We start from the raw sequence: 22854 nt of genomic DNA, 5'->3' as shown, positions 1-22854 counted from the left end.
TGAAAGCGAAATTTAAGCATTAGTTGTGCTGGGTCTAAAAGTTTGCATTCACACACCTCTCCGCAGCAGGTGCTTCTCTTATCAGTTGATCAGATGCAGCCCGTTGTCATTCTGAAGTCATCAAAACAGTCACTTTTGCAGTGCTCCATCTGTGCCCAGAGTACACTCTGTGCTCCAAGAGTGTGGTGCAATGAATAGCGAAAGAGTATAAATATTTCAACTCATAAAGAACGGTACAGCTCCAAAAATTGACAAATCTTTTCATGGCGGAAGATGTTTTAATCATGGCAGGTCGCCACAAATACATGTGTGGGAATACCTGATCATACTTATTAAAGAATGTTTGGTCTAATATTTGACACCAGGAGCAGGATGCTAAATAATCTCATAAGGAAACTAGTTGTAGTCTTGCAAATTTTGATTTTGCAAGATTACAAGACTTTGAAAAATCTTATACTGTTACTAAAGACTCACATTGTTTTCTGACATAAGACACTGTCAGACTTAAGTCTTTTAAACGTTTTTTAAAAGTTTTTTTAAAGTTTTTTTTACAGTCTTTTAGCGTCTGATACTGCAATTATAGTGTTCTGGTGGTCTGGCCCCTTTTACTTAAAGAGTAGGTAAATAAAAAATGAGTTTATGTGGGTCTCTTGGATATTTAACTCCTCTAAAATATCACTAAAAATTGGATGGCAAAGGCATCTTTTGACAGTTACCTCATTTAAAGTCTGGGCATTGAGGCCACACAGTATAGAAACTCTGTGAAGTCCCAGTTAAGTCTCAGAGAGTCAATGTCAGTGCGAGCAGAGAGATGACAGTCCAGATCTCCGTTGACCCATACACACTGGCGGACCACCCGCTGACACACAGGCTTTGAGAATGACGTGACAGGCGCTGTCTTAACCCTCTGCCAAGCACCACATCATGGATTTGAGGGGAGATGTAACACCCATGCAGTCATCCACGTCTCCCGATTGCTTCCAACATCTCATTAATGTGTTAAGTGTCAGTGATATGAAAATGGTGATCGCCTAAAGTGAAATGTTGCGCTGCTAACATGCATTTGCTCTTACACGAGACAGGCAGGGGCATGCATTTTTAATCTCTGCAGCTTCCAAGACTCCCAATGTCAGTTCCAAAAAATAAAGCAGAACAAGCAGGGGCCGCGTGACAAAGCCTCTAGCTTAATAGAAGATGGTGTCAGCGTGCAGACAGCAGAGAGCCTGCTTAACTTTTTTTATCCGTCAAAATCTTCAGCTCAAGGTGAGCGGAGGTTGGAGGGATTCGAGTGTCTCATTTCGGTTGCTCACTCAGCTTCACCTCTTCATTCTTTCTGCAGCCGAGGCCCTCAGCTGTTGAGATGTGTTTCATTTGCCCGGAGTGGAAACCAAAACAAAACCGGCAGCACGTGTCGAGGCTGATACACAAAACTGCAGTTTCCATGGATACACATGTAAAATAATATAAATCAGAAGTTGGTGCTGCTGACATTGCTCCACCAATCACAGGCTTTGAATAGCATATACATAAATATTTACCGTTTCCCTGTCACCCAGTTGCCATCGCAACACTAATGGGGATAAGCAGCTCAAAAATGGATGCTTGACTGGATAATAGATTAGTACGCCTACATATGATTCTACAGCTTCATTACATGCTACAGCTCGCTAGGAATGTCAACCAAAGCAAATACATTCAGTCTGATATTTCTGTCAATGTTATACAGTCACAGCAACCCATGCAGTCATCTCAGAGACAGACAAAATGCAAAGATGACAAACCCTTTCTGCTAATTCCTTCTGTTGGAGAGAAAACTCACAGCAAATTAACCACAGTAAAGGCTTGACGAAATGTTATAGGCAGCCACAGAGAGGAGGGAAAAAAAACACAACTATTACTCAGAGGCGGTGACTTTGCACTTCATTCAAGAACTACATGTGTTACCAAGTGTTTATGAGTCCCAGTGAGTGGCCTTGTGGGACGTGGGAGTGGAGGACAAGGGCACAACAAAAGGGAGCAGTCTGCTTTAATAGGTGTGTAGTGGGATAGGCGGACAAGTTACAAGTCTAAGACTGGCCAGTGTGTCGTGTTTAAAAACTGGCAGCATCAATAGTCCAGACCAGTGGTTGCTGTGTAGATCTATTTAGTACTTTCCTACCTACTGAGAATAATATTGTGAGTTAAATACATGAGTAAATTTCACTGCTTTACAAACATCATCTGTGATTGTTTTTTCAGCTTATTTTGCCTTCGTGAAAGTGATATTATGTTTTCAGTTTGTCCATCTATTCATCTATCCATCTGTCCATTTATCTAAGGTCCATCTATCCATCCATCCATCCATCCATCCCTCTATCTATGGACCATCCATCCATTCATCCATCCATCTAAGGTCCATCCATCCATCCATCTATGGTCCATCCATCCATCCATCCATCCATCCATCCATCCATCCATCCATCCATCCATTTTTTTAAACAGGAAGTTTCAAAAAGGCCTACAGGGGATTTCTTTGAATTTGGTGCAAATATCCACTTAGACTCAATGCTGAACTGATTAGACTTTGTTGTTCAAATGTCAAGGTCCCTGTGACCTTACATCTGCCTCATTCTCATGAACGCAATATTTTGAGTAGGCCCCATTTAAATTTGGCACAAACATTGGCACAAAAGTAATAGTGAACTGAAAAATAAGCCTCGTTATATTGGTCCTTTAATTAAAGATTAAATGGTGGGGCGCCCAGTAGTGCTCCTGGTAGAGCGGGCCCACTACAGAGGCTGCTGTCCTCACCACAGCAGCCGCAGGTTGGACTCTGACCTGTGGTCCTTTGCTGCATGTCATCCCCTCTCTCTGTCCCCCTTTCAAGCTGTCCCATTTCTAATAAAGAGAAAAGACTTAAATCTTAAAAAAATAAAAATAACAATAATAAATAAATAAATGCTATGCCCTGAATGTCAAATTTTCCCTATGGAAGCAAAATTGGATTTAAATATCAACATTTTTTAGGTATTGCTTTAAAGTTAGAAATTCCAGGATTGTAACAAATAGCAGAAATGAATTTTAAAGTTGGCCTGCACATAAAGTGCAAGATGGGTGTTGTTAGCTGTTTTTATCTTGTCACCTCCTGTTGTGTGTGATGTTTTTTTTTCTGTGTGGTTTCATCTCTTGCAGGCTCTGGTGCTTTGCATCTTAAGCATAAGGTGTTCTTCATGGGGCATCTGTAGCTTCTTCCCACGCTGGCAGCAGCTTCCTGCAGCAGCAGAGACAAACTCCTGAACCCAGAGTTTGATGCACAGATGAGACTATCAGCAGGAGGGGAACAACATGAGCCATCTAAGCAGCTGCATCACTTTCTGGTGATGATCCCCAGGAGCCTGGACTCAGACGGCCCTCTTGACCAAAAGGGTCTGGAGTTTGTAGCTGGAGTTGATGGAGCAATGACACCTTTGGATATTCCTGAATCTCTTGCAGAGGGAGAAGAAAAAGTTTCTGTTGTAATTTCTAGTCAGCGTCTGCATGTGTGTCAGTGTAAATGTGTGTTTGGCTGCTGCACCTGATCAGCGCAGCCTCAGGCACTGAACTCCACACCTCCTCCTGGCAGCTGAAGCCCATCAGTGTGAGCAGGCTGTGGAGTTCATGTAACAGATCTGGGCTGGATTTGGAAACCTGACACACGAACACAACACGTCATGACTCACATCGAAATCAGAAACTTCTAAATCCCAAACTGCAGCTCATTTTCTCTCATTAGCTCTGTTGCAGTTTTGATCGGATGGATTTATGACGGCACAGATTTGTTTGTTGGTAAAGAGATGTGGCGGGGCAACAAAGGACGTCTTCCAGAGTGAACATGTTTGATTAAACAAGTTCTAAATATGGTGGGTTGGCAGCACAGTACAAGTAATGAGTGTGTAAAAATAGCAGCTTTTGAAGGAATGAATAGTTACTACATATTCCAATTTTTGAATCTTATTTATACTCTACTTGAATTTATTTCTTAGCTAGTAATCTACTTTTTACTTCATTACCTAGGTCATCAGTACCTTCCTTACAACTAGTCTGCCCTACTGTAGAAGCCCCTCTGCAGCATATGCAGGAAGAAAAAGAAGCAACACCTTTCTTTTAATGCGTTGATGATAAGAAAAAACCCAGAACAAGAAGCAGCTCCCTGCAACAATCTCTAATCACATCCGGTCAAACATTTAATACCAAAATCTAAAGAAGATACCATTTACATGATGAAGTGTTGCTGTGCTTCCTGAAAATCATGGAGATATCTGCTTTTGAAAACTCCTCCCCCGACCTCTGCAAGCTCTCTGTACCCTCTGGACCCGCAAAAAAGTTTTGTTTTAGAGTGAGGACACATAATAAAATGAATATGATAATGACTTGTCGTCTACAACATCTTCCCAATGTCATTGTTGATGGAGCAGTTCTGGACTTTATACCCTGACATCAAAAATTTGAGTTTTAGCCCTCTGGTTCTTTGATTGAAAGAGGATTGTTCATGTTAATTAATATTTTTGGGGGATTATCTCATACTATAGGAATATCTTGTCAGAATTTTTGAAAATGGAAGAAGTTTAAATGAAAAGTTATTTGTACTTTGAGTTATTAACCAGGTACTTTTTTTACTTTTACTTGAGTAGAGTTTCTCAATTGGTAATTGTCACTTTTGTATTGCATCATTTTTGATGGAAGTTATTGTACTTGTACTCCAATAGAGATTTTCTGTACTCTACCCACCACTGTACTTTGTGGAGGTTTTAACAAGATCACACATCTAAAAAGACATTTAGTGCCAGCTTTTGATGCTGCTATTGACACATTTCAGTATGTACCCACAAAAGTATTCAGAACTCAACAACTTAAAGTTATGTTTCTTCTTTATACTACAGGTTTAATGTGATAGATGTAGCCCTGGTGTAAAACAATTTAGTTTCTGATAAAGTGAATGAAAATACTTCATGAAGGAAACAAAACGGAAAGTAATTGAGTTTGATAACGAAAGGAAAATCGGTTCACTGAGAGTTTTATAACTCTGTTACATCAAGCCATCTGTCTATTTTCTAACAGTGGTTCTCTAATGTTTTTTCTCCTTCTTGTTCTCCCCTTCTTCTGTGATTGCTTTGAATCTGTGTATCTGTGGGATAACCACGTCTACTTTTTTGCATATTGCATCAGGAATTTAAAAAAGAGATGGAAATAAATGTGTCATTACAAAATAAAGACACGCTGAAATGAATAAAAGTGTCAACAAAAGTACCCTGAAATAAATTGAAGTTCATTTATTTATTTATTGCCCATTTTTTACACCATCTATTTATTTATTTATGGATTTATTTCATAGTCATATTCAGGGTCCAAAACTGACTTTTCTGTCCATCTGCAAAATAACTTGTAATGTTCAAAATCTAACAGCCACTCAAAAGATCACCATTGTATTTTTTGACTGGTTGGCCAGGCGATGGTGCTAATTTTGTACCCTGGTCATATTTTTTTTCTGCTCTCATTTATTTATGTATTTGTTTGCTATTGACTAAAATGGCATTCCATATGTAAACAGTTAAATGAGTGGTTAAAATAACCAGCTCTAAATAGTATTGTAAGCAAACCTTGGAATAAACTCAATGAAAACTATGGATTGTGCCTTTATTTTGTGCTGCTTTATTTGATTGGTTAATGAAGGTATCAATCAAGCCACCTGCGCTAATTGGCTGTATGTAGGGAAAAGAAGGTGAGAGGGCGGGGACAAGGCTAGGAGAGACTAACAGAAGCAGCGTGAGGAGACTTCGGTCAGGAAGAGGGAAGTAAACATCGAACACGAGGGATACTGACAAACGCGAAATAAGTTTGGTGAAAGTTTTAGTTGATAAAGTCATTAGTTGTGTGTTAGTGTTCGGGTTTCATGCTAAAGCTAACGTCGGTGAGTTGCAGCATGAGAGGACACCATTGCTTACTGGAGAGGACTTGCCTTGAGCCCTCTGGTTTCTGCTTCCGGACCACGGACTGTTTCTCAGGGGCTGCTTTCTGCTGGACTGATGCCGAAAGGTGAGTGGGACTGTTTTCTTGCTCTGTTGAGGAAAAGTATCAGCCGCACGAGCAACTTTCAAGCCTGCAACGTTTTATTTTGCTCGCGCGCGTGCCTGCGTGCGTGCGCGCGCGCGCGTGTGTAGTACTATAGTTGGGTTTTAGCTAAGTGTATTTTGAGTCTGCTATAGTGAAATATTGGTAACAAAGGTGAGAAGCAGAGATTTGGCCAGGGGAATCTGTGATTTTGTGTTGTAATGTTTTGTGTTGGGGGGGTTTATTTTGTGCTCTTTGATTTCTTTTAACTTTGCCCTTAAGGCATCACTGTCCAACTACTTATGAGGTTACAGCACACTCCCTTCTACAACTATTGTCAACAAAATGTAATATTTACGCAAAATATAATCATGTCCAAGGGTAATTTAAAATAATTAGCTTTTTGCCACTAGCTATTACGTTAGCAAACTTTGTTTTTAAGCTCACAGCTCCATGTCAGGGCACAGCTGATAGAGCATGATAAACATTTCCGATAACTTCAGAGCAAGGTAATCTCAAAATAAATGAAATAATACAGATGCAACATTATTGTCAAAATTCACAATAAGCTGTTACGTGACAAAATGTTATGCTTCAATCCACATTTAATGGCGTTTAACCTTTGAAAAACAAAACTTTCACTGTGGTAACACTCACTTAGCCTAAGCAAGACCCACTTTCCCATCATGCCTAGATCTTTGTTGAGTAGTTTTTAGTCTGCAGTTAAGTTTGCTTTTTTCTGTTCCAAAACGCAAATGTCACTTTTTGTCAGTGTTTAGTTTATACTGGTTAATGCCTCTTTGTGTCAGTCGATGGTTTACACCATTAGTGGGTTGTCGGTTACACTTCATTATTCTAGCTGTATTTTACTTCGTTAAGCCATTAGAATTTAGATCTAGAATATGCCAATTAATATCCTGAAATACTCCTTGTTTCTTGCCTGTCAAACGATGCCTATATGTAGAAGGACTGCAAGTGCAGCTGTTAAAAACAGTGCAGTATGGTTTTAGTGATGAGGAAGGAGTGTTGTTATGCTGGTTTTGATATTTTCTAAATGCCTTGCTGACCAATCACATGGCTTGGTTGGAACTATTTCTCTTATAGTTGTACATTCTACAAACATTCAAATCTGTTTGATTTGAGTGTATGCTATATTTAGAATATTTTCACTGCTTTACTTTGCCATAAGACAGCTTTTACCGATGGGGCTTTGAAGCCGTTATATCAGAAACGCCATACTTAATTATTTTTTAGGTGGCTAAATTATGTTTTGCTGTGGCCTGAACCACAGCAGTACATTGCTGAGCTTTCATGCTGGTGTTGGGTTAACAACTATTTCCCAATTGATATTTATTATTCTTATAGGAAGATACTTTGATTTCAGTGTAAGTAAGGAGCTGCCTCAGACGACAAAAGGTGAGGATGTAGCCAGAGTCTTTACGGAGAATTTTAAGCAGCAAGCGATTGACATTTTAGTGATGATTATTGATGACTTTGCACACTGACTGACCCTTTGAAACCAAGCAAATTGGCTTGATGTCTTTAAAAAAACATAGATGGCAACGGCAACTTAAGACAAAATGACCCCAAAAATTTGCAATCAAAAAAACAAAATTGTCTGAAAATTACAAAAAAAGGACAAGAAAAAAAATACATGAAAAAGTGTTTAAAAATGACATTGATACCAAAAAAATCCTTTGAAATATCTAATGATGATTATTACCAAAGTTTTTTTGACCTTTATTTGTAGCTTCTTTAAAAAGTAATACAAATCTACTTATTTCTTGCAATTTGTGAAACAGTTCATGCAAGTCGCTTTTTGCCTTTTGCCATTACCCATGTTTTAAAAGAAAGCAAACAAAAGTGGTCATATTTCTAAGGTTTAAATACTTGTTGGTGTCTGAATGCAGCACAAGAAAAGTGATATTTATCCAGGTTTTCAAGGGTTAACAAAAATTGAAAATGACCTTTTATATATATAAATAAAAAAGTTGGCCAACCCCTGATGTGGACCAATGGCTGTGCTTAGACGTGGAGAAAGTCCTGGTGTTCAGACGATGTCCTCCGGTGTGCAGAGGAAGTCTGCAGTATTATCCTATAGCTATATTTCTTTACCAAGGTGTGGTTCTGTGGTTTCCTCTTATTTCATAAGATTTGTTTTGATGAGAGCATGAGACAGAGCCTGACAGAGGGTGTCTCTAGCATCAAGAAAGCACGAGAGTTGACAACCCTGAAAATGCACCTCAGGGGTTATAATTAACCCCTTAAGTTTAACCCTGAAGGTTTCAGGTCTGGAGCCAGGGGCGTCGAGAACAGCTCCCATCACTTCACAAACCTCTATAGCAATGACTAGGAATGTGCAACATCTCACAACACTGTGCGCAAATAAAACAATCAACAGAAGTGAATTAACAAGCAGCAATTATGGAGATGTCGTACGTGGCATTCTGCATCGCCCAACTGGAATCCCACATAACCATTTACTGTATTTCTTTAATTAAGGCCCTTTCAGTATGTTTGGGATTCCTTTCTCATGATACCAGTGAGTTTTCAAAAGAGCATCTAATGAAAGAGTTATTACATTTCCATTATCATTAGCGTCATTATAATAACAAGCTAATGATCACGTCTCGTGAGTGCATCTCTTGACTCTTAACAAACGCAGACACACCTAGACAGACATCGTCCCAGGGGCAATCTGTGGAAACATGCCCCCGACTATCTTGATCTCATGTGTGAACAGAGGTTTGGCTCCCCTCTGTTTGGGCTTGTATCACACGAAGTCCCAAAGAGGAATGGTTCGAACATGACCTCATCAGGCTGAACAAAAGACGGAGTGAAGCAGAAGAGATAGAGAGGGGCTGGGAGGAGCAGAGCTGCCTTGAGGGAGCCATGGCTAAAGCCTCTGCCGATGTTTTAGAGATTAGGATTTGGGGAAGTAAATACGTCTAATTGGGAGGGGAAGGGAGGAAGGAAGGAAGGAAGGAAGGAAGGAAGGGAGGTAAATGGGTGGGAGGGAAATTCACAGTGGAAGGAAGGTAGCAATAGCAATATGAATTGATGGTGAAATTGAAGCAGGTCAAGATTAGCTCCAGCTGAGGATTAGTTGGTGCTCATTAAATTTCTCATAGTGCTTAAGGAGCACTTAGTCCTCTTCAAATAATTCAGGACTGCATCAATAGCTACAATGCATTGCTATTTGTTGGTCTAGACGAAATGGAGCGTTTTGAGGCCAAGCCCTGATCTATTGCATACAGCTACTTTGGCGTAGCAGGGAAGTTGAAATTGCAGGTTGTGAGATACTGTTTGGCTTGAAATTTTCTGGGAATCACACACATGTACACACTTTTATTGTAACGTAGGCTAAATAATCTAACATGTACACAACGTCATCAGCAGCATATTTGTGGTGTTTTCCCATCTGTGAACCTCTGAGGCTGGTTTGGCCTCTTTCTTCTTCATGCACAACTATGTTTAGCACATCTGCCATTGAAGTCCCCCCCAGACATGTTAGAAAGTATAATACTAATTTTAACCCAAATTCATGATCTTACCCTAAACCTCACCAAGTTGTTTTTGCACCTTAATTTCCAGGAGACAAAGCAACACGTGAGCCCTCTTTCTCCCCACCTTTCAAACGTGATTACAGTAATCGCTGTGGTTTAGTCTGCGAACTCCTGAGAAAAAAGATCAGGCTGACTCCATGCCTGACTTTCCTCACCAGCCACTTGTTTACATTGTCTGATATTATCAGCTTTATTGAGCTCGTATGCAGGCAGTGGGCACCATGGTTTTATGGGGGGATGATGTCATTGAGCTGGATGTGGATTAAATCTAGACAGAGCTACAAACCGGGTTCACTGTAGGATGGATGGACCAGCAATTCTCTCACATTACGGGGAACCACTTGATGTACAATTATCAAGACTTGTGACATCAACATGTTACAGATGTTCCTGGTCACACTGTCAGTGATGCTGCTGGGTTCATTGCATGTTTCATCATACTGGTCCCACTGAACTGATGCTCATTGCCTTTTTAGTTTCAGCCACAGGCATCTTGAGACTCTTTTTTTGATATCACTTTGATATTGTTGTGGCTTGCTTTCATCACTGCAGAAAGTGGGGGCTTGTGCTTTAGCACCCAAAAATATATTTAGTCAAAACTAAATAAATTAAGTGCATTTCACAATTTTTCGAAGCTACATTTCAAACTCTTATGTCTAACAGTAAGCCATTAACCCCTCAAGGTTAGTGATGTCATATACACATCAAAGTACTGTATTCACTATTTTTAAAATATCCCCAAAAAGATGCAGTCTAGAAACATATAAATAAATAAATTGCCTATGCTTTATAAGCGTTGTAGTTTCTCAAAGAGTGTAACTGTGTCCCTCTAAGAAGCTTGGTAATCCTGCATTTAACAGCTGTTTTTTACTTGGACTTAATGAATCCAATAATTAATGTCTTTTGTCTTTTATCAGTGTTCTTCAGAGGAGTTCTTGTTGTAGCCTACGTAGGGAGCTTACTCAGGGAAAGAATCTATGATCATGATGAATTGGTTCTGATCTATTGAATAATCTGAGATGGTGTTGCTGAGGGAAAGAGTGTATTTGTTTGTATGAGGGCTGTCAGCATTATATTAATTATATTAATTGCGATTAAGGTTCACACTAAGGGTCGACTGATATTGTTTTTTCAGGGCCGATACTGTTACCGATGACTGGTAATTAATGAGACAGATAACCGATATTTGGAACCGATATGCATTTACAATAAAATTTAAAAATAACTGAAACCTGTAACATCAGTTTCCAGCAACTTTTTTTTTAAATAAAGTTCAATTAAAATTTATATAAAAAACAAGTGAATAAAAATGTCTCCCTGAGGTTTTACAAAGTAAAAGTTCTTCCAATGCTGACACTTCATTTGCATGTATTACAGACTGCCTTCCTTGTGTTGGGTGAGTGTAATTCGCACACTTTTTCATTAATTAATTTTATCTGCAATCACGACAATAAAACGCTGATATAGATAATTGCCAAAATGCCAAATATCAGCCCTGATAATTGGACAGGTTGGTAATCTATCAACCCTCATGACGCTGACTGAACCTCAAATAAGGACTGAACTGCCTCTTGTTTGTTGTGCCAGTCTCACTTTCAGTTAATAGATGTGTAATAGTTCCTATAAAGCTTGCGACTACATTAAGAAAAAAATAAAAAAGTTTGAACTAATATTTTGGTCTCCAGCAGGTTAGAGGAAATATTTAAGACCATGGTAAATTTAACTTAAGCTTCAGGGGACTGTGTTCAATGCTTTATAAGACTGCTCAAGATCTGCAGATACCCCGTCAGGCGGGGATTACTGTCTTTCCCCAAATGTACAGGTCTGACAGGTTTGGCAAGATGCCATAGGCTGCCTGCATGAAAAATCTAATGGGGTCTGGATTAGTCTCCATAGACCAAACCCTCTCGCACTAATCCAACTCCACTCTGCCTCAAGGACACAGTCTTGCTTAAAATACAGCTGACGGGTGCTTTAACAATAATGCAGGGGTCATTGAGAAAAAGGTCATACAAGTACATCTATTTCTGCATCTCCCCTTGGCATACTACTTAATGCATTCAGTATATTAAATACCATACAGCATGATAAACCTTGGTAATAATTTGTCGTAATTGACATATAAAGCGGTTAAAAAATGAATCTTGGCAGTGAGCACGTAAGCGTTCACTGACATGGTTCATGTGTTTATTTTGTTTTGATTACAGTTTCCAGATGTTGTGGTTTCTGTCCCTGCACTGCACTAGATAGTTGAGTTGTTGATATAAAAATTGAGGCTATTAAGGTTCTCCTTTACAGGCCACAAAACTAATGATGGGCCCTATTTCCCACATGGCTTTGGACACAGTGAGGAATTTTCAAAGATCTGCTGCTTAGAGAAGAGAGATACTTCCTTTCTGTTTATTTTGACAGTAATATAATTCTTGTGCCTGCAGGTTTTTACAGTCATGAGCTTTTTTACAATTAGTTTACAAGCTTAAAACTTAAAAATTAAGCAAACAATGCAGTCAATGCTGAAAGTATCAGTGTTTTTGTGCATCAGTCCTATATCAGGGACATTGATCCTGTTATTATATTCCTCCTTTTCTGAAGGCAGTGGTTCACCTGGTAGAGCACGCACTCTGTACGAAGGCTATGTTCTTGCTGCGGCGGCGAAGGGTTCGATTCCAACTTTGGCCCTTTGCCATGTCACCTCCTCTCTCTCTTCCTTTTATTAAGACTATCCTGTTCATTAAAGCTACTTCTTTTCTACCAGGGAAACAAAGAAATCTTTATTCTAAAATAAATAACTGAATAACAGTTTAGAAATCATTCAGCCTCTCATTACATTACCTTTTGAATGAGCACAAATTCAGTCATACACATTTATGAAACCTTTTCACATTGAAAAATAACATCTTTTAGAATAATAACTGCTTTAACTATATATCATAATTATCACTCTGACATCTGTTTTGTATTTCTCTGAAAACATCAACAAATTTCTCCTTTAAACAGCGGCATTTATTACATTTGAGATTACATTTGAACACATCACAAGAATGTTGTAATTGACCTTTGCCCAAAACTCATTTTTACTAAATAGAGCTTGAACGCATCACTATGTGACACAGTGCAACCTCCGTTAGCACTGAATTGTGTCCAGTTCCTGCTAATACCTAATTTATCCAGCTCTCATCCAGTTTCAATTTGGATAAGCTGTTCATAAATAAGCATTATCAATGAAGAGTTAGAGTGTGTCCCTGATAGTGATAGTGAGTTTATCACTGCGGCATCCCAGACAAATTTTCTCTTGTCCCCTGGGACAGTAGAACGTGGAGCGCTGTTAGTCTGGAGCCCTGCTTTTTAGCCCGCAAAAAATGTGATACAACAAAAACCATTAGCCACAGCCATTGGTGGATGTCGTCTTATTAACCAATAGGCTAGTGGTACTAAAACGTGGAATCTAGGATGTACAAACTGAGAAATGAGAAGAGGTTAAAAGTTTGGGAAGCCTGTACGTAGCCTATGAAGCAAAAGCCAGGGCAAAAAAGCCCATGACCAGTCAATTTTTTTACACGCTCAGATTTCTCTCCTCTGGACTATTGTGGCAGGACAGCAAGAGAACAATGATCAGAGAGATTATAGGAAGAACAAGAAATATGAAAAGGGAGGGGGATATGCCCCCCCACCTATCCCCAGGGGAAATTACACCCTTACATAGTAGTGAATGCAACAGAACAGCTTGGAAATCCCCTAGCATGAACTTTCCTTGTTTACACTTAAATTTACCCTAAAATGGACTTACTTTCAAGAAATTGAAAAAGTTGCTTCGCTTTAATTATGTTGTTTCAGGACAAAGAACAATGTCTGTGTTTACTGTCATGTTGAGTAATGTTGAGTAATGCTGACCAGTGCGGTCAGCAGCTTTTTAAGACAATAGCAGAGTTCAGTCACTTCCAAGATATAAACGGTGTCTGGCACTAGATAGATGAATTGCACTTGGTAGAAGGAGAAATGCTATAAAATTAATCTGCATTACTTGAAACCCAGTTCAAACAGGATGCACACAATAGACAATGGATAATGTGAACACTCACATGTATGTGTGTGTCTGTGAGTATGCACAGAAACCTGACATGTACCTCAGTTTAAATATCACTGACTCTGGCTGTGTCATGAACCTGAACATGACTTAAGGAACATTATGTTCATAATTTAACTGAACTCCTGTAAAAGTTCTTATGTTAATATGTAGTGGTGGTAACCAAGGCTTTGTGTTTCCCAGGTTAGAATCAGAATACTTGACACCGCTGAAGGTTCAGGAACTATAAATGGCCTCAGTCATGGGAATAAAACTGTAAAAGGAATGAAAATACAGGGAATAATAAACATTAGGCTTTTCATTTTTTGGTTGGCGCTCTTCAGTTTCCCTGGCTGACGTTAAAACCATCACTGAAAGATTTTATCAGCTGTAGTTAATAAAGTAATTGTGGTAAATGTGTTGTGCACTGTCTGTATCCAATGAGTCTAGAAAAAGACACGCACTGGGTTTTTGGTATTCAAGGATAGAAACCGAGGTGTGTTTTTAAGCAGAATAAATACACAAAGATTGGTGTGTGTTTGTCACTTGCAAAGTAATCTAGTGTGCTCACAACTATCACAAATATATCAATTTAAACATAGATTAGCAAATAACCATTTTTTTTTTACACTATTACATTCACGACATACTATATATTTAAAGATATTCTAAAACCATTTTGAGTCTTAATTGGCATTATGTTTCGATGAGGACTATAAATCAAAATATCCTATCCTAAGTGAAGTTGTTTTCTGTAAATAATGGTAAGAAATTAGGCACAATTCATAGTATTGTTACTGAGTTGAGTTGGTATTCAGACTGAACCTACAACCCAAAGCACCAGTGCTTAGCAACCAGGGAATGAGACCAAGTGGCAATCTCCAGGCATAAAAAAAATGAAGTCGACAAAAAAGGGCCAAAAACTGCAGTTCCTCTAATGGCCACTTGAGGCTGTCTCCAAAACAAAGTAAATCCTTTTAGTCCCCCCTGCTGAAATGCCCATCTTTATAGCGAAAATAACTGTGAAGAGCCTGGTACAAAAAACAAGAACAAAAAAAATGTTTTTTGTCTCTATTGTTAATTTCACCATCTATTACAACTGTATGGTTGTGATTTTTTATATTGCTCACCTGTTTACATTTTATTAAGGGGCAAAGTTATGCACAACTAAAGACAGGGCCACTTGAGTGATAGTCTGCTGATGGTGGCCTTGGCTTCTCAGTCAAATCTCCCCTTGCTCCTCCACAGCTCTGCGCTCTTGCCAAAATACAATCACTTCTGGCTCACGAAACCAATATGGTGAGGGCCAAAATGCCGAAATCAAGGCGTCAAAATGACAGTCCACAAACCAGTGGATGATGTCACTGCAGCTTCATCCATTTGTTTTACAGTCTATGACTCTTATGATTCTATGAGACTCAAAAATCAAATATCTTTCACGTACATCAAGTATTACCTTTATGTACATTTATTTACTATTCTTATCAAAACTAAAACATTTTCTTATTGAGTAAAATTAATTTTAAGTATAAAGTATAATTATCTCTACATATTATTAGTAAAATACTATGTACTATGTATTCTTCCCAAAAAGATTGCTTGATCGTTTTGTCAACTAGTGTTTCCAAATTCAGAATCTTTAACTTTCAGCTCCATGTACTATGTTTATTCATGAGGCAGAAGTATGAATCTAGGGGCTCGTGGCACAATGTGACTGTTTTCACAGTGCATTTGGACACATTTTTTGACATGACGTGAGCATGGAAACTAAACTATCTGTAAATGGCCATTGGTTCTAAGGCCTGTGCCAGTAGCTTGTAAATGCACAATGAAAGCGAATGGCAACTTGTGATTCTGTTGTTGTTAAGAAACTTTTTCTCAAGGTTGAAGGGCAGAAATGCACCACGTCAAATGTTTGCACATTGTCCTTCAACAGATAGTGAATAACATTTTAGATTACATTTAAATTAAAAAAAAAAAACATTTTTGTGATATACATAATTACATTCAGAGCTTTAATATAGCAGTAAACCACTATTTGCTATGTAAAAACATACTGGACTAATGATGTCCTGAGGAGACAAAGAAGTCACGCTACCGTGGTGTGTGTATTATAATTTGAGCTTCTCTGTTTTTTGTTCTGGTGGATGGTCTGGCAGTGTGGCATGTGAGTTTCTGTTTTTTTTTTAACCAAAGTAGCTCTGGTTCTTGAATTGGTTTGGTTCAGATTTTTGGAGCCTTGGTGCTAGCGAACCAGCTCACGTTTCCACCACTTTTGCATGGAACCATTTTAATCAAGAATGTATCATCAATGGAGGACGTTGCACAGTGCACAATGGAAGTGGATATCCTGCAAATTTGTGTTTTGTTATTATAGATATTTGTTTCTAACCAAAAAACAAGCATGGACCAACTATTGCAGAGATCACAGCATGCTCTTTTTTCCTACAAAGATGAAACACAATTCTCCATTGTTCGCATCTCCACCCTTGCTCTGTAGAACATGACACGCCCACTAATGTTGTCACTGTTCACACTTCGGGTTAAGAAAAACCTGCTAATTTTTGGTTCCAACTAAATTGGTTATTTTTGGTCAAAATGCTCTGAAAAGTTTAAAATTATGGAACCAGAATGGGAACCAGTTCCATGTTGGTGGAAAAGAGGTATGTGAGTGTATTCAACAGGCTAACTAATTGCTGCAGCTCTGCATTGCGCTCATATGGCGGTAACAGATGATAATGTCGTCCCGGCCAATGGTGTCGTTGGAGAAGCGTGGCACCCACTCTCCGGTTTCTCTGCACGTCAACACCTGTTCTGTCAGCACTGTTGCCGTTGTTAGCACTGTTAGTGATGTTAGCACTGTTAGCTGCTGACCTCTAGGCCAGCCACTAATATGACGAAACCCATGTGCAGACAACAGAATGGGACTCTGAATCATAGAAAAGCTCCGAATGTCACATGCAGTCCTTTAATTGATCTCTCAGAAGGAAATACACTTGGCCAAAAGCAAACTGTGCTTTTGTTTATTTATAGCTGAGGCTAACTGAAGGTTTTACGACTGTAGGTCAACTGGATTCATGCCAAAGGTACCATAATGTGTACTGAGTAATACTATTCAGTGTACTTGAGCTTCCCTGAACTCCTGCTCTCAAAGACACTGGAAGGAATGAGAAAATGACACCTAGGAAAACATTCCATGAGGGGACCCTGCTCATGCTCAGGCTGGTGTCCCCGGCATTCCCTGCATGTCCGATGAAGCTGTACGAGCATATTAGCATTCTACTGACATGGGAAGGTAACAGGACACGAGGGAATGCCGATGGAGCTGCAACCAGAGCTGGTAATCATTTATTTTCCAGGCATGCTGCTGCCAGAGATGGGCCTACATATATTTGTTTGGAGCCTCACTGAGGCAGTTGTGGTAAGGAAGACTGACAGATTGGGATACTTTTTAAGTCTACTTGAAGGGTATACCAAGGACGGGTGTCTATATATTTGAATCTTGCGAAAGAAATACTGTGACATTTCCAAAACGTATTTAGTTACTTTCTTGCCAAGACTTACATGAAAAGATGGATACCATACTAATGTCTGGCAATAAATGGCGCCTTTGGAGTCTCAGTAACTTTTTGGTGACAGCTGGTTGACCCGTCTCTGGACCCAGCTGAGAAATAGTGTGACACATAATCCACACACTTCTGTAAACCCTCATCGTCATGTGTGGATTAAATAAATGAGATACTTGTTAAGGAAATAGTTTGATATCTTAAGAAATATGCTTATTGTCAGAGAGTTAGATGAGATATGGCCATTGAGAGATGATGGGATTTGAATGAGAAAAGGCTGCAACAAATGTCACCAGATAGATGGTTTGTGGTCAGCGTAGTGAACCCTCAGGGGCATTGCATTAGAAAGTTATCACTGGATTTAAATCGTGTTATCAGTGAGTAGATAGATATGGGGCCTACTAGCAGGTTCAAAAGGTTATCAGCTCATTAAAACATTCAGTTTCATAAAGTTTCGGCCAGAGACAGTATAAATAATGGCTGTAGCTATAGTGACGTCACCCATTGATTTATGGACCGCCACTTTAAGGACTCAAGTTATGCATTTCGACTGTTGCCTTCTTTTTTTTTTTAGCCTTAAGTGACCATATTTTCGTGCAAGTTTGGAGCACTGGAGGGTTGGATCTAACTGACAGACTGTGGTGACATTATGCAGACCGCTTGTCACTTAAGCGGTCGCACCTTTAAATATATATAACATTGGGCCCAATTAAAATGTTAATGGTGGAGTGTGTACTCCACCATTAACATTTTTTTTTAACATTTTCACCCCCATACAGTGAATGTTGAGATTAATTATAGAGACCAAAACCATTTTTTGTACCAGGCCTTAAAAACATCCTTACAAACTTCTGCTGTGAAGTTGGGCATTTTGAAATGGGGTCCATGGGTGATTTACTCTGTTTTGGAGCCATCCTCAAGTGGGCATTAAAGGAACTGCAGTTTTTGGCATTTCAGAATTGGTCTTAATTTTCAGCATCATGTTCAACATACAGACATGAGAGTGGTATTGATTTCCTTGAGCAAAACAGTGTATCTCCCAAAATGGCTAACTGTTCCTTTAAGAAGAGGCGGCTTGTGTACAGCTTGATAGCTCAGTAGTGTACAATATAAGTGTAGACTGCTTTTTGGCAGATTATGTCAGAATTTAATTCTGTTTTACATTTTTGGTATCATTGAGTTTTTGGAATAATAAAAGTTCTGAGTTTTTATTAAGATACTGGAGTTAGTTTTGCCCATCAGGGTGTTTTTTACATGCTCTATTTGAAACTGGTTCTTAAATCTCTCAGACTGTGTGACAGTAACCTCAGAGAGATAGATTAACATGTTTATTTTGGCAAATCAATATTTGTGGATTTGAGTTGGGCCATAAAAATGTGATCTGGCAGAGAAAATAATATTTATGTAGATTAGGATACACAAGACTAAGTGTGATGCGCAGTGCTGTCGGTACGCGCGGGTCGTCCCAGTTCAAGCCTCAGCTCTACAGTATATGCTTAACCTTATGTGCACTGTAAACGCATCACATTTTCCCCTCAACATTTGGGCCACAGTGGAATAACTTTTAATAGCATAACAGGGGATGCTCTCCAAAAATTCCTGTGTGGTGAAGTTTGAGAGACAGCTTGTACTGAATGTCAGACAGCTTTTAAGCTTGATGCAAAGGGGCCATGATCCCGGGGCCCCACAAGTGACAGCTTTCTCATCTATCATTCCCGCATATTCTTTAAGTAAACTTTTGACTCATAATCTCCCTGGCCTGCCGTTGCTGTCTCTTTGTGCTGAAACATGTTTGTTTTGCTCTTTTTTGGGCACTTTGTCATGCTTAGTTATGAAGCTGCAGACCAGTGATGGAAGGCAGTCCTGGCTTTACTCAGCTGTGTGATTGTTGTTCTTCTAAAGCTCCAGGTTTAAGTGGGAGGGCCCTGCCTTCAGTTTCAGGTACCTTACAGCAATGAAAATGAACTCATCCATACACGCCTAAAGCATGTACAATACAATGTGACTACCACACATGGGGTCAATTTTAAATGTCCTGACAACATACGAAAGACATTTTGACCTTTGATTCCTACCCAGTAACGTATTTGCAAGAAAAGAAATCAATGGGATATTTTTCCCTCTACTGATGACCTCATGCCTCAGAGATGTGTGGCGTCATTATGGGAGCTCTCTCTTTCAGACAGAGAAATCCCCACAGGTTTCTGATCAGGACTTGCCAGGTTTCGATAAAGGAGGTTCCATCCCCACCCCAAGTCTCCATAGAGATTGAGCTGACTAATAAAAATAGCTTGGCTGTTCTGTTTACCCAGAGTGGGATGTTACTTTACTGTATTTTCCTTCTCCCTATGTCTCTCTCTCTCTCAGCCCCTATGTTTGAAGGAGCTGTATACGACATTCATAGCATTAGCAGCAAACAACTATTTGCTATGTAAAGATAATGTGAATCAGTGGCATCCTGAACAGAGAATGAAGTTGCTCTCTTTCTGTGTGGTGTAATCTAAGTAAAACAGAGCATTTCAGCAGCGTAGAGGTTAGTGTCACTCTATCTGTGGTGTCTAATATCCAACGTTTTTGCGGGTCCGTGAATGCAGCGCAGCAGGTCCTTTTTATCTCCTTCGCAGCTGAATGTCACTCCTAAGGTGGATAATTCATCTGTTGATTCACAGCTGATCAGATCGATAGATGAGAGAAGGTATTTGCAGATTTTTGTAAAAGACAGTTTCAGGCCCAGCAGAATGAACGGTTGAGTTTCACTTTTAATGCGCCTGACGTTATGCTGCGCATCTCTGCCGCTACTGCGCTACAAATAACTCAACAGTGTTTTAATATGGCTTTTAATTAACAGTCCAGTTCCATTGAGACTATGACGGGAGAAATTAGACAATGGCAGCCCGCAATAGTCTTAGTAATTAATGGAAAACACTGGTGGGGCAGGAGGGCGGACGGTCAGTATGCGCTGTAAAATTACATCGTTGATTGGAAAAAACAGTGGAATTCGGATTTTATCTTCCTGGGCGGCCCACCCAGGTAAACTAAGACCAGCCCAGGAAGATATAGTAGATATAGTAAGATATAGTATATGTATGGGAATCACTACCATTGTTGAATTAATAAACTGTATATTTCATCATGTGGAAGACACTAAAGGCATCAAGCTTGACTTAAACATTAATTTCCCAAATTTGTAAAACAAAGTGTAACAAATTCACACATATATAAATGTGCTAACACATAGATATAAATGTGCTGAATTGTTAATTATTTATTATTAAAATAACAACAACTGGGCACTGGCAGCAACTTGGAACAGCATTCAAATTCAAAATAAAAAGTAATCGAACTTCTTAAAATGGATTAAAAAATAAGCTGTAGCAGCTTAACGGAGAATAAATAAATAGCTCAAATAACTTGGTCAAACAGACAAACAGTAATCAAACTTATTTGTAAATATTTAGTGCAAACAGGAATTCAAAATGAAATATAGCAGCTGAACTGGAAAATAAACAAGTAACTTGGTCAAACAAACAAGCGCTCGTGTTCACCTTGAAAGCGCTGTGGCTGCGACGCTTCTGCAGGACTGTCTGCTGCTGTGTGTTCTGTATTTCCACATTTATAAACACAGATTTCACTCATTTATCAAGTCATGCAGTTCCTGCATCGTCGACAACATGGTCCTGCTAATTTTTCAAAATAAAATGCCTTGTGTCAACAATTCATGGGATTCTGTCAACAGAAATGTTGTCAAAAGACTTTTATTTTGAAATGCAAGCAGGGAAGTTTGAGTAAAATACACATCTTTGTATTTTCTCATCTCTGTGACAGAAAAGGACTTTTAAACTGAAGAAAATAGTGTAATAAAGAGAATATAATCATCAAAACACAATTTTTGCTGTCTGTCGCTGCTGTCAGCACAGCTGCTGTCAGCCGTGCACAGCTTGTGGAAAAAATCAGCAAGCTGCTGTTTCTCAAGATGTGCTGCGGCTGTCAAGCAACTGAGACACGCCTGACCTGCGCTGCTCACACATGCAGATTGGAAGCTCTAACTTGTTAGCAAGGGTGCCGGAAAAGAAAACAACAGATTCGGCGCTGCTCACGCACTGCTGGATTGGGCCCATGGATCAGCCTGATTAGCCGATACCAGATCCAGCTATTTTGTCAAAATCGGGACCAATGTCCAATCTTAATATTGGAGCGGTGCATCCCTAAGGTAGACCGTTTAAGAAAAATAATGCGTTTTTTGAACATTAAATCATGTAATCATGTTCCAGTAGAAACCCCAAATACAGGTATGAACCTAAAAAATTGTCATTATATAGGACCTTTTAAATGATTTTTTTCCATCCACCTCACAGTGTTCATGACCAGTATGCACGTGCACTTTCTGTACATGAGGGATCTGTCTAGTGCTTAGACAAAGGGCTCCAGGCAGCAGAGAAATAAAAGCCAGATGGGTGCCCTTAGTGTCTGCCTGTACTTTCAGAGTGAATGGGAATGGGCCATAAACGTCAGGATGGACCCATAAACGTCAGTTTGAGGAGACAAATAATAGGTGACAGGTGAAGTTCATGGAGGTACGATGATCCTTTTCTTCTGGTAAAATGTTTAAAAAAGACAGATGTGTAGGGGAAGCTTCTTATTTTTAGCCTTTTTTCCTCACTTATCACTCTGTGAGATATTTTATGGTGACACATGAATGTCCCCAATATCATGGCTCATATATGCAGAGAGATGGGTGTAACAGCTTTACAGAAGGAAGCATAAAAGTTGGCTTTTTTTCCAAACACATTTACTTTAAAGAGAAGTTTACATTTTATGATTTCATGACTGTGTGTAAACTAGCCTTTAAGTATGAATGTTCAAAGCAAAGTCGTATGACAAGATGGATATTTTATGAAATGTTAGGGTGGGATGGAAAGAACACCATAAACAGCCAAAGCTTACAATGGGTAGATTATATTATGTCCATTTCATTTTATGGCTTCAGACTGTCTCCTGATATTCTTGGAGACACGATCATGTACCACACTTTAATAAATGATGGGAGAAATATAGAGAGAGAAAGTGCAACAAGTGTGAGGATAGAAAATGGTCTGTTTCAACACACATTAATGCAGAGGACTCTTTTTATGTTATTGCTAAATTTTAAATCAGGATTCACCTCACAAGAGTGGCTTCCACTGGCAGTGCTGTGTATTTGTGTTGGAAGCATGGTGAGTGGATGAGAAACACGCACAATTTATCAGATAACGCTGTCATCTTTTTGATAGATTTATTACTTATTACTACAATGAATACTGATCATCATGAACTCCCTGGAGCTTGTTTCTCAGGTACCATGCTACACCTGGCTTTGTGGCAGATATGCCTGACAAAACCATGTGCTGTGGTTCAGTCAGTAGTGACAGTATGTCATCATTAGTCATCCTTTTTTCATAACAAAAAAGAAAGATCTCATAGCAATATGAAGGAAATATGACATAATAAAACAAGACTATAGTCACAGAGAAAATACATCTTCTAGCTAATTTCCTATTACCTATTATACTGTTTATTATACACATGCACAGCTATACTGTATTAGGGCTGGGGC

The 22854-nt window shown here is 39.2% G+C and overlaps 1 long non-coding RNA gene across 1 annotated transcript in view; it reads left to right on the top strand.

Moving 5' to 3' along the window:
- Window positions 1-5773: 5773 nt before the first annotated feature.
- Window positions 5774-22854, top strand: part of LOC148188473 (uncharacterized) — a 218152-nt gene continuing 201071 nt past the window's right edge. The window contains exon 1 of the long non-coding RNA XR_015777758.1: window positions 5774-6051. This is a non-coding gene — a long non-coding RNA (uncharacterized LOC148188473). The remainder of the gene's footprint in view (window positions 6052-22854) is intronic.

The sequence above is a fragment of the Plectropomus leopardus genome, chromosome 10 (assembly GCF_026936395.1).
Source record: "Plectropomus leopardus strain MGB_pleo_1.0 chromosome 10, ASM2693639v1, whole genome shotgun sequence".
NCBI lineage: Eukaryota > Metazoa > Chordata > Actinopteri > Perciformes > Serranidae > Plectropomus > Plectropomus leopardus.
The sequence above is the reverse complement of the archived record's forward strand: the minus strand, read 5'-3'. Positions and strand labels throughout refer to the sequence as shown.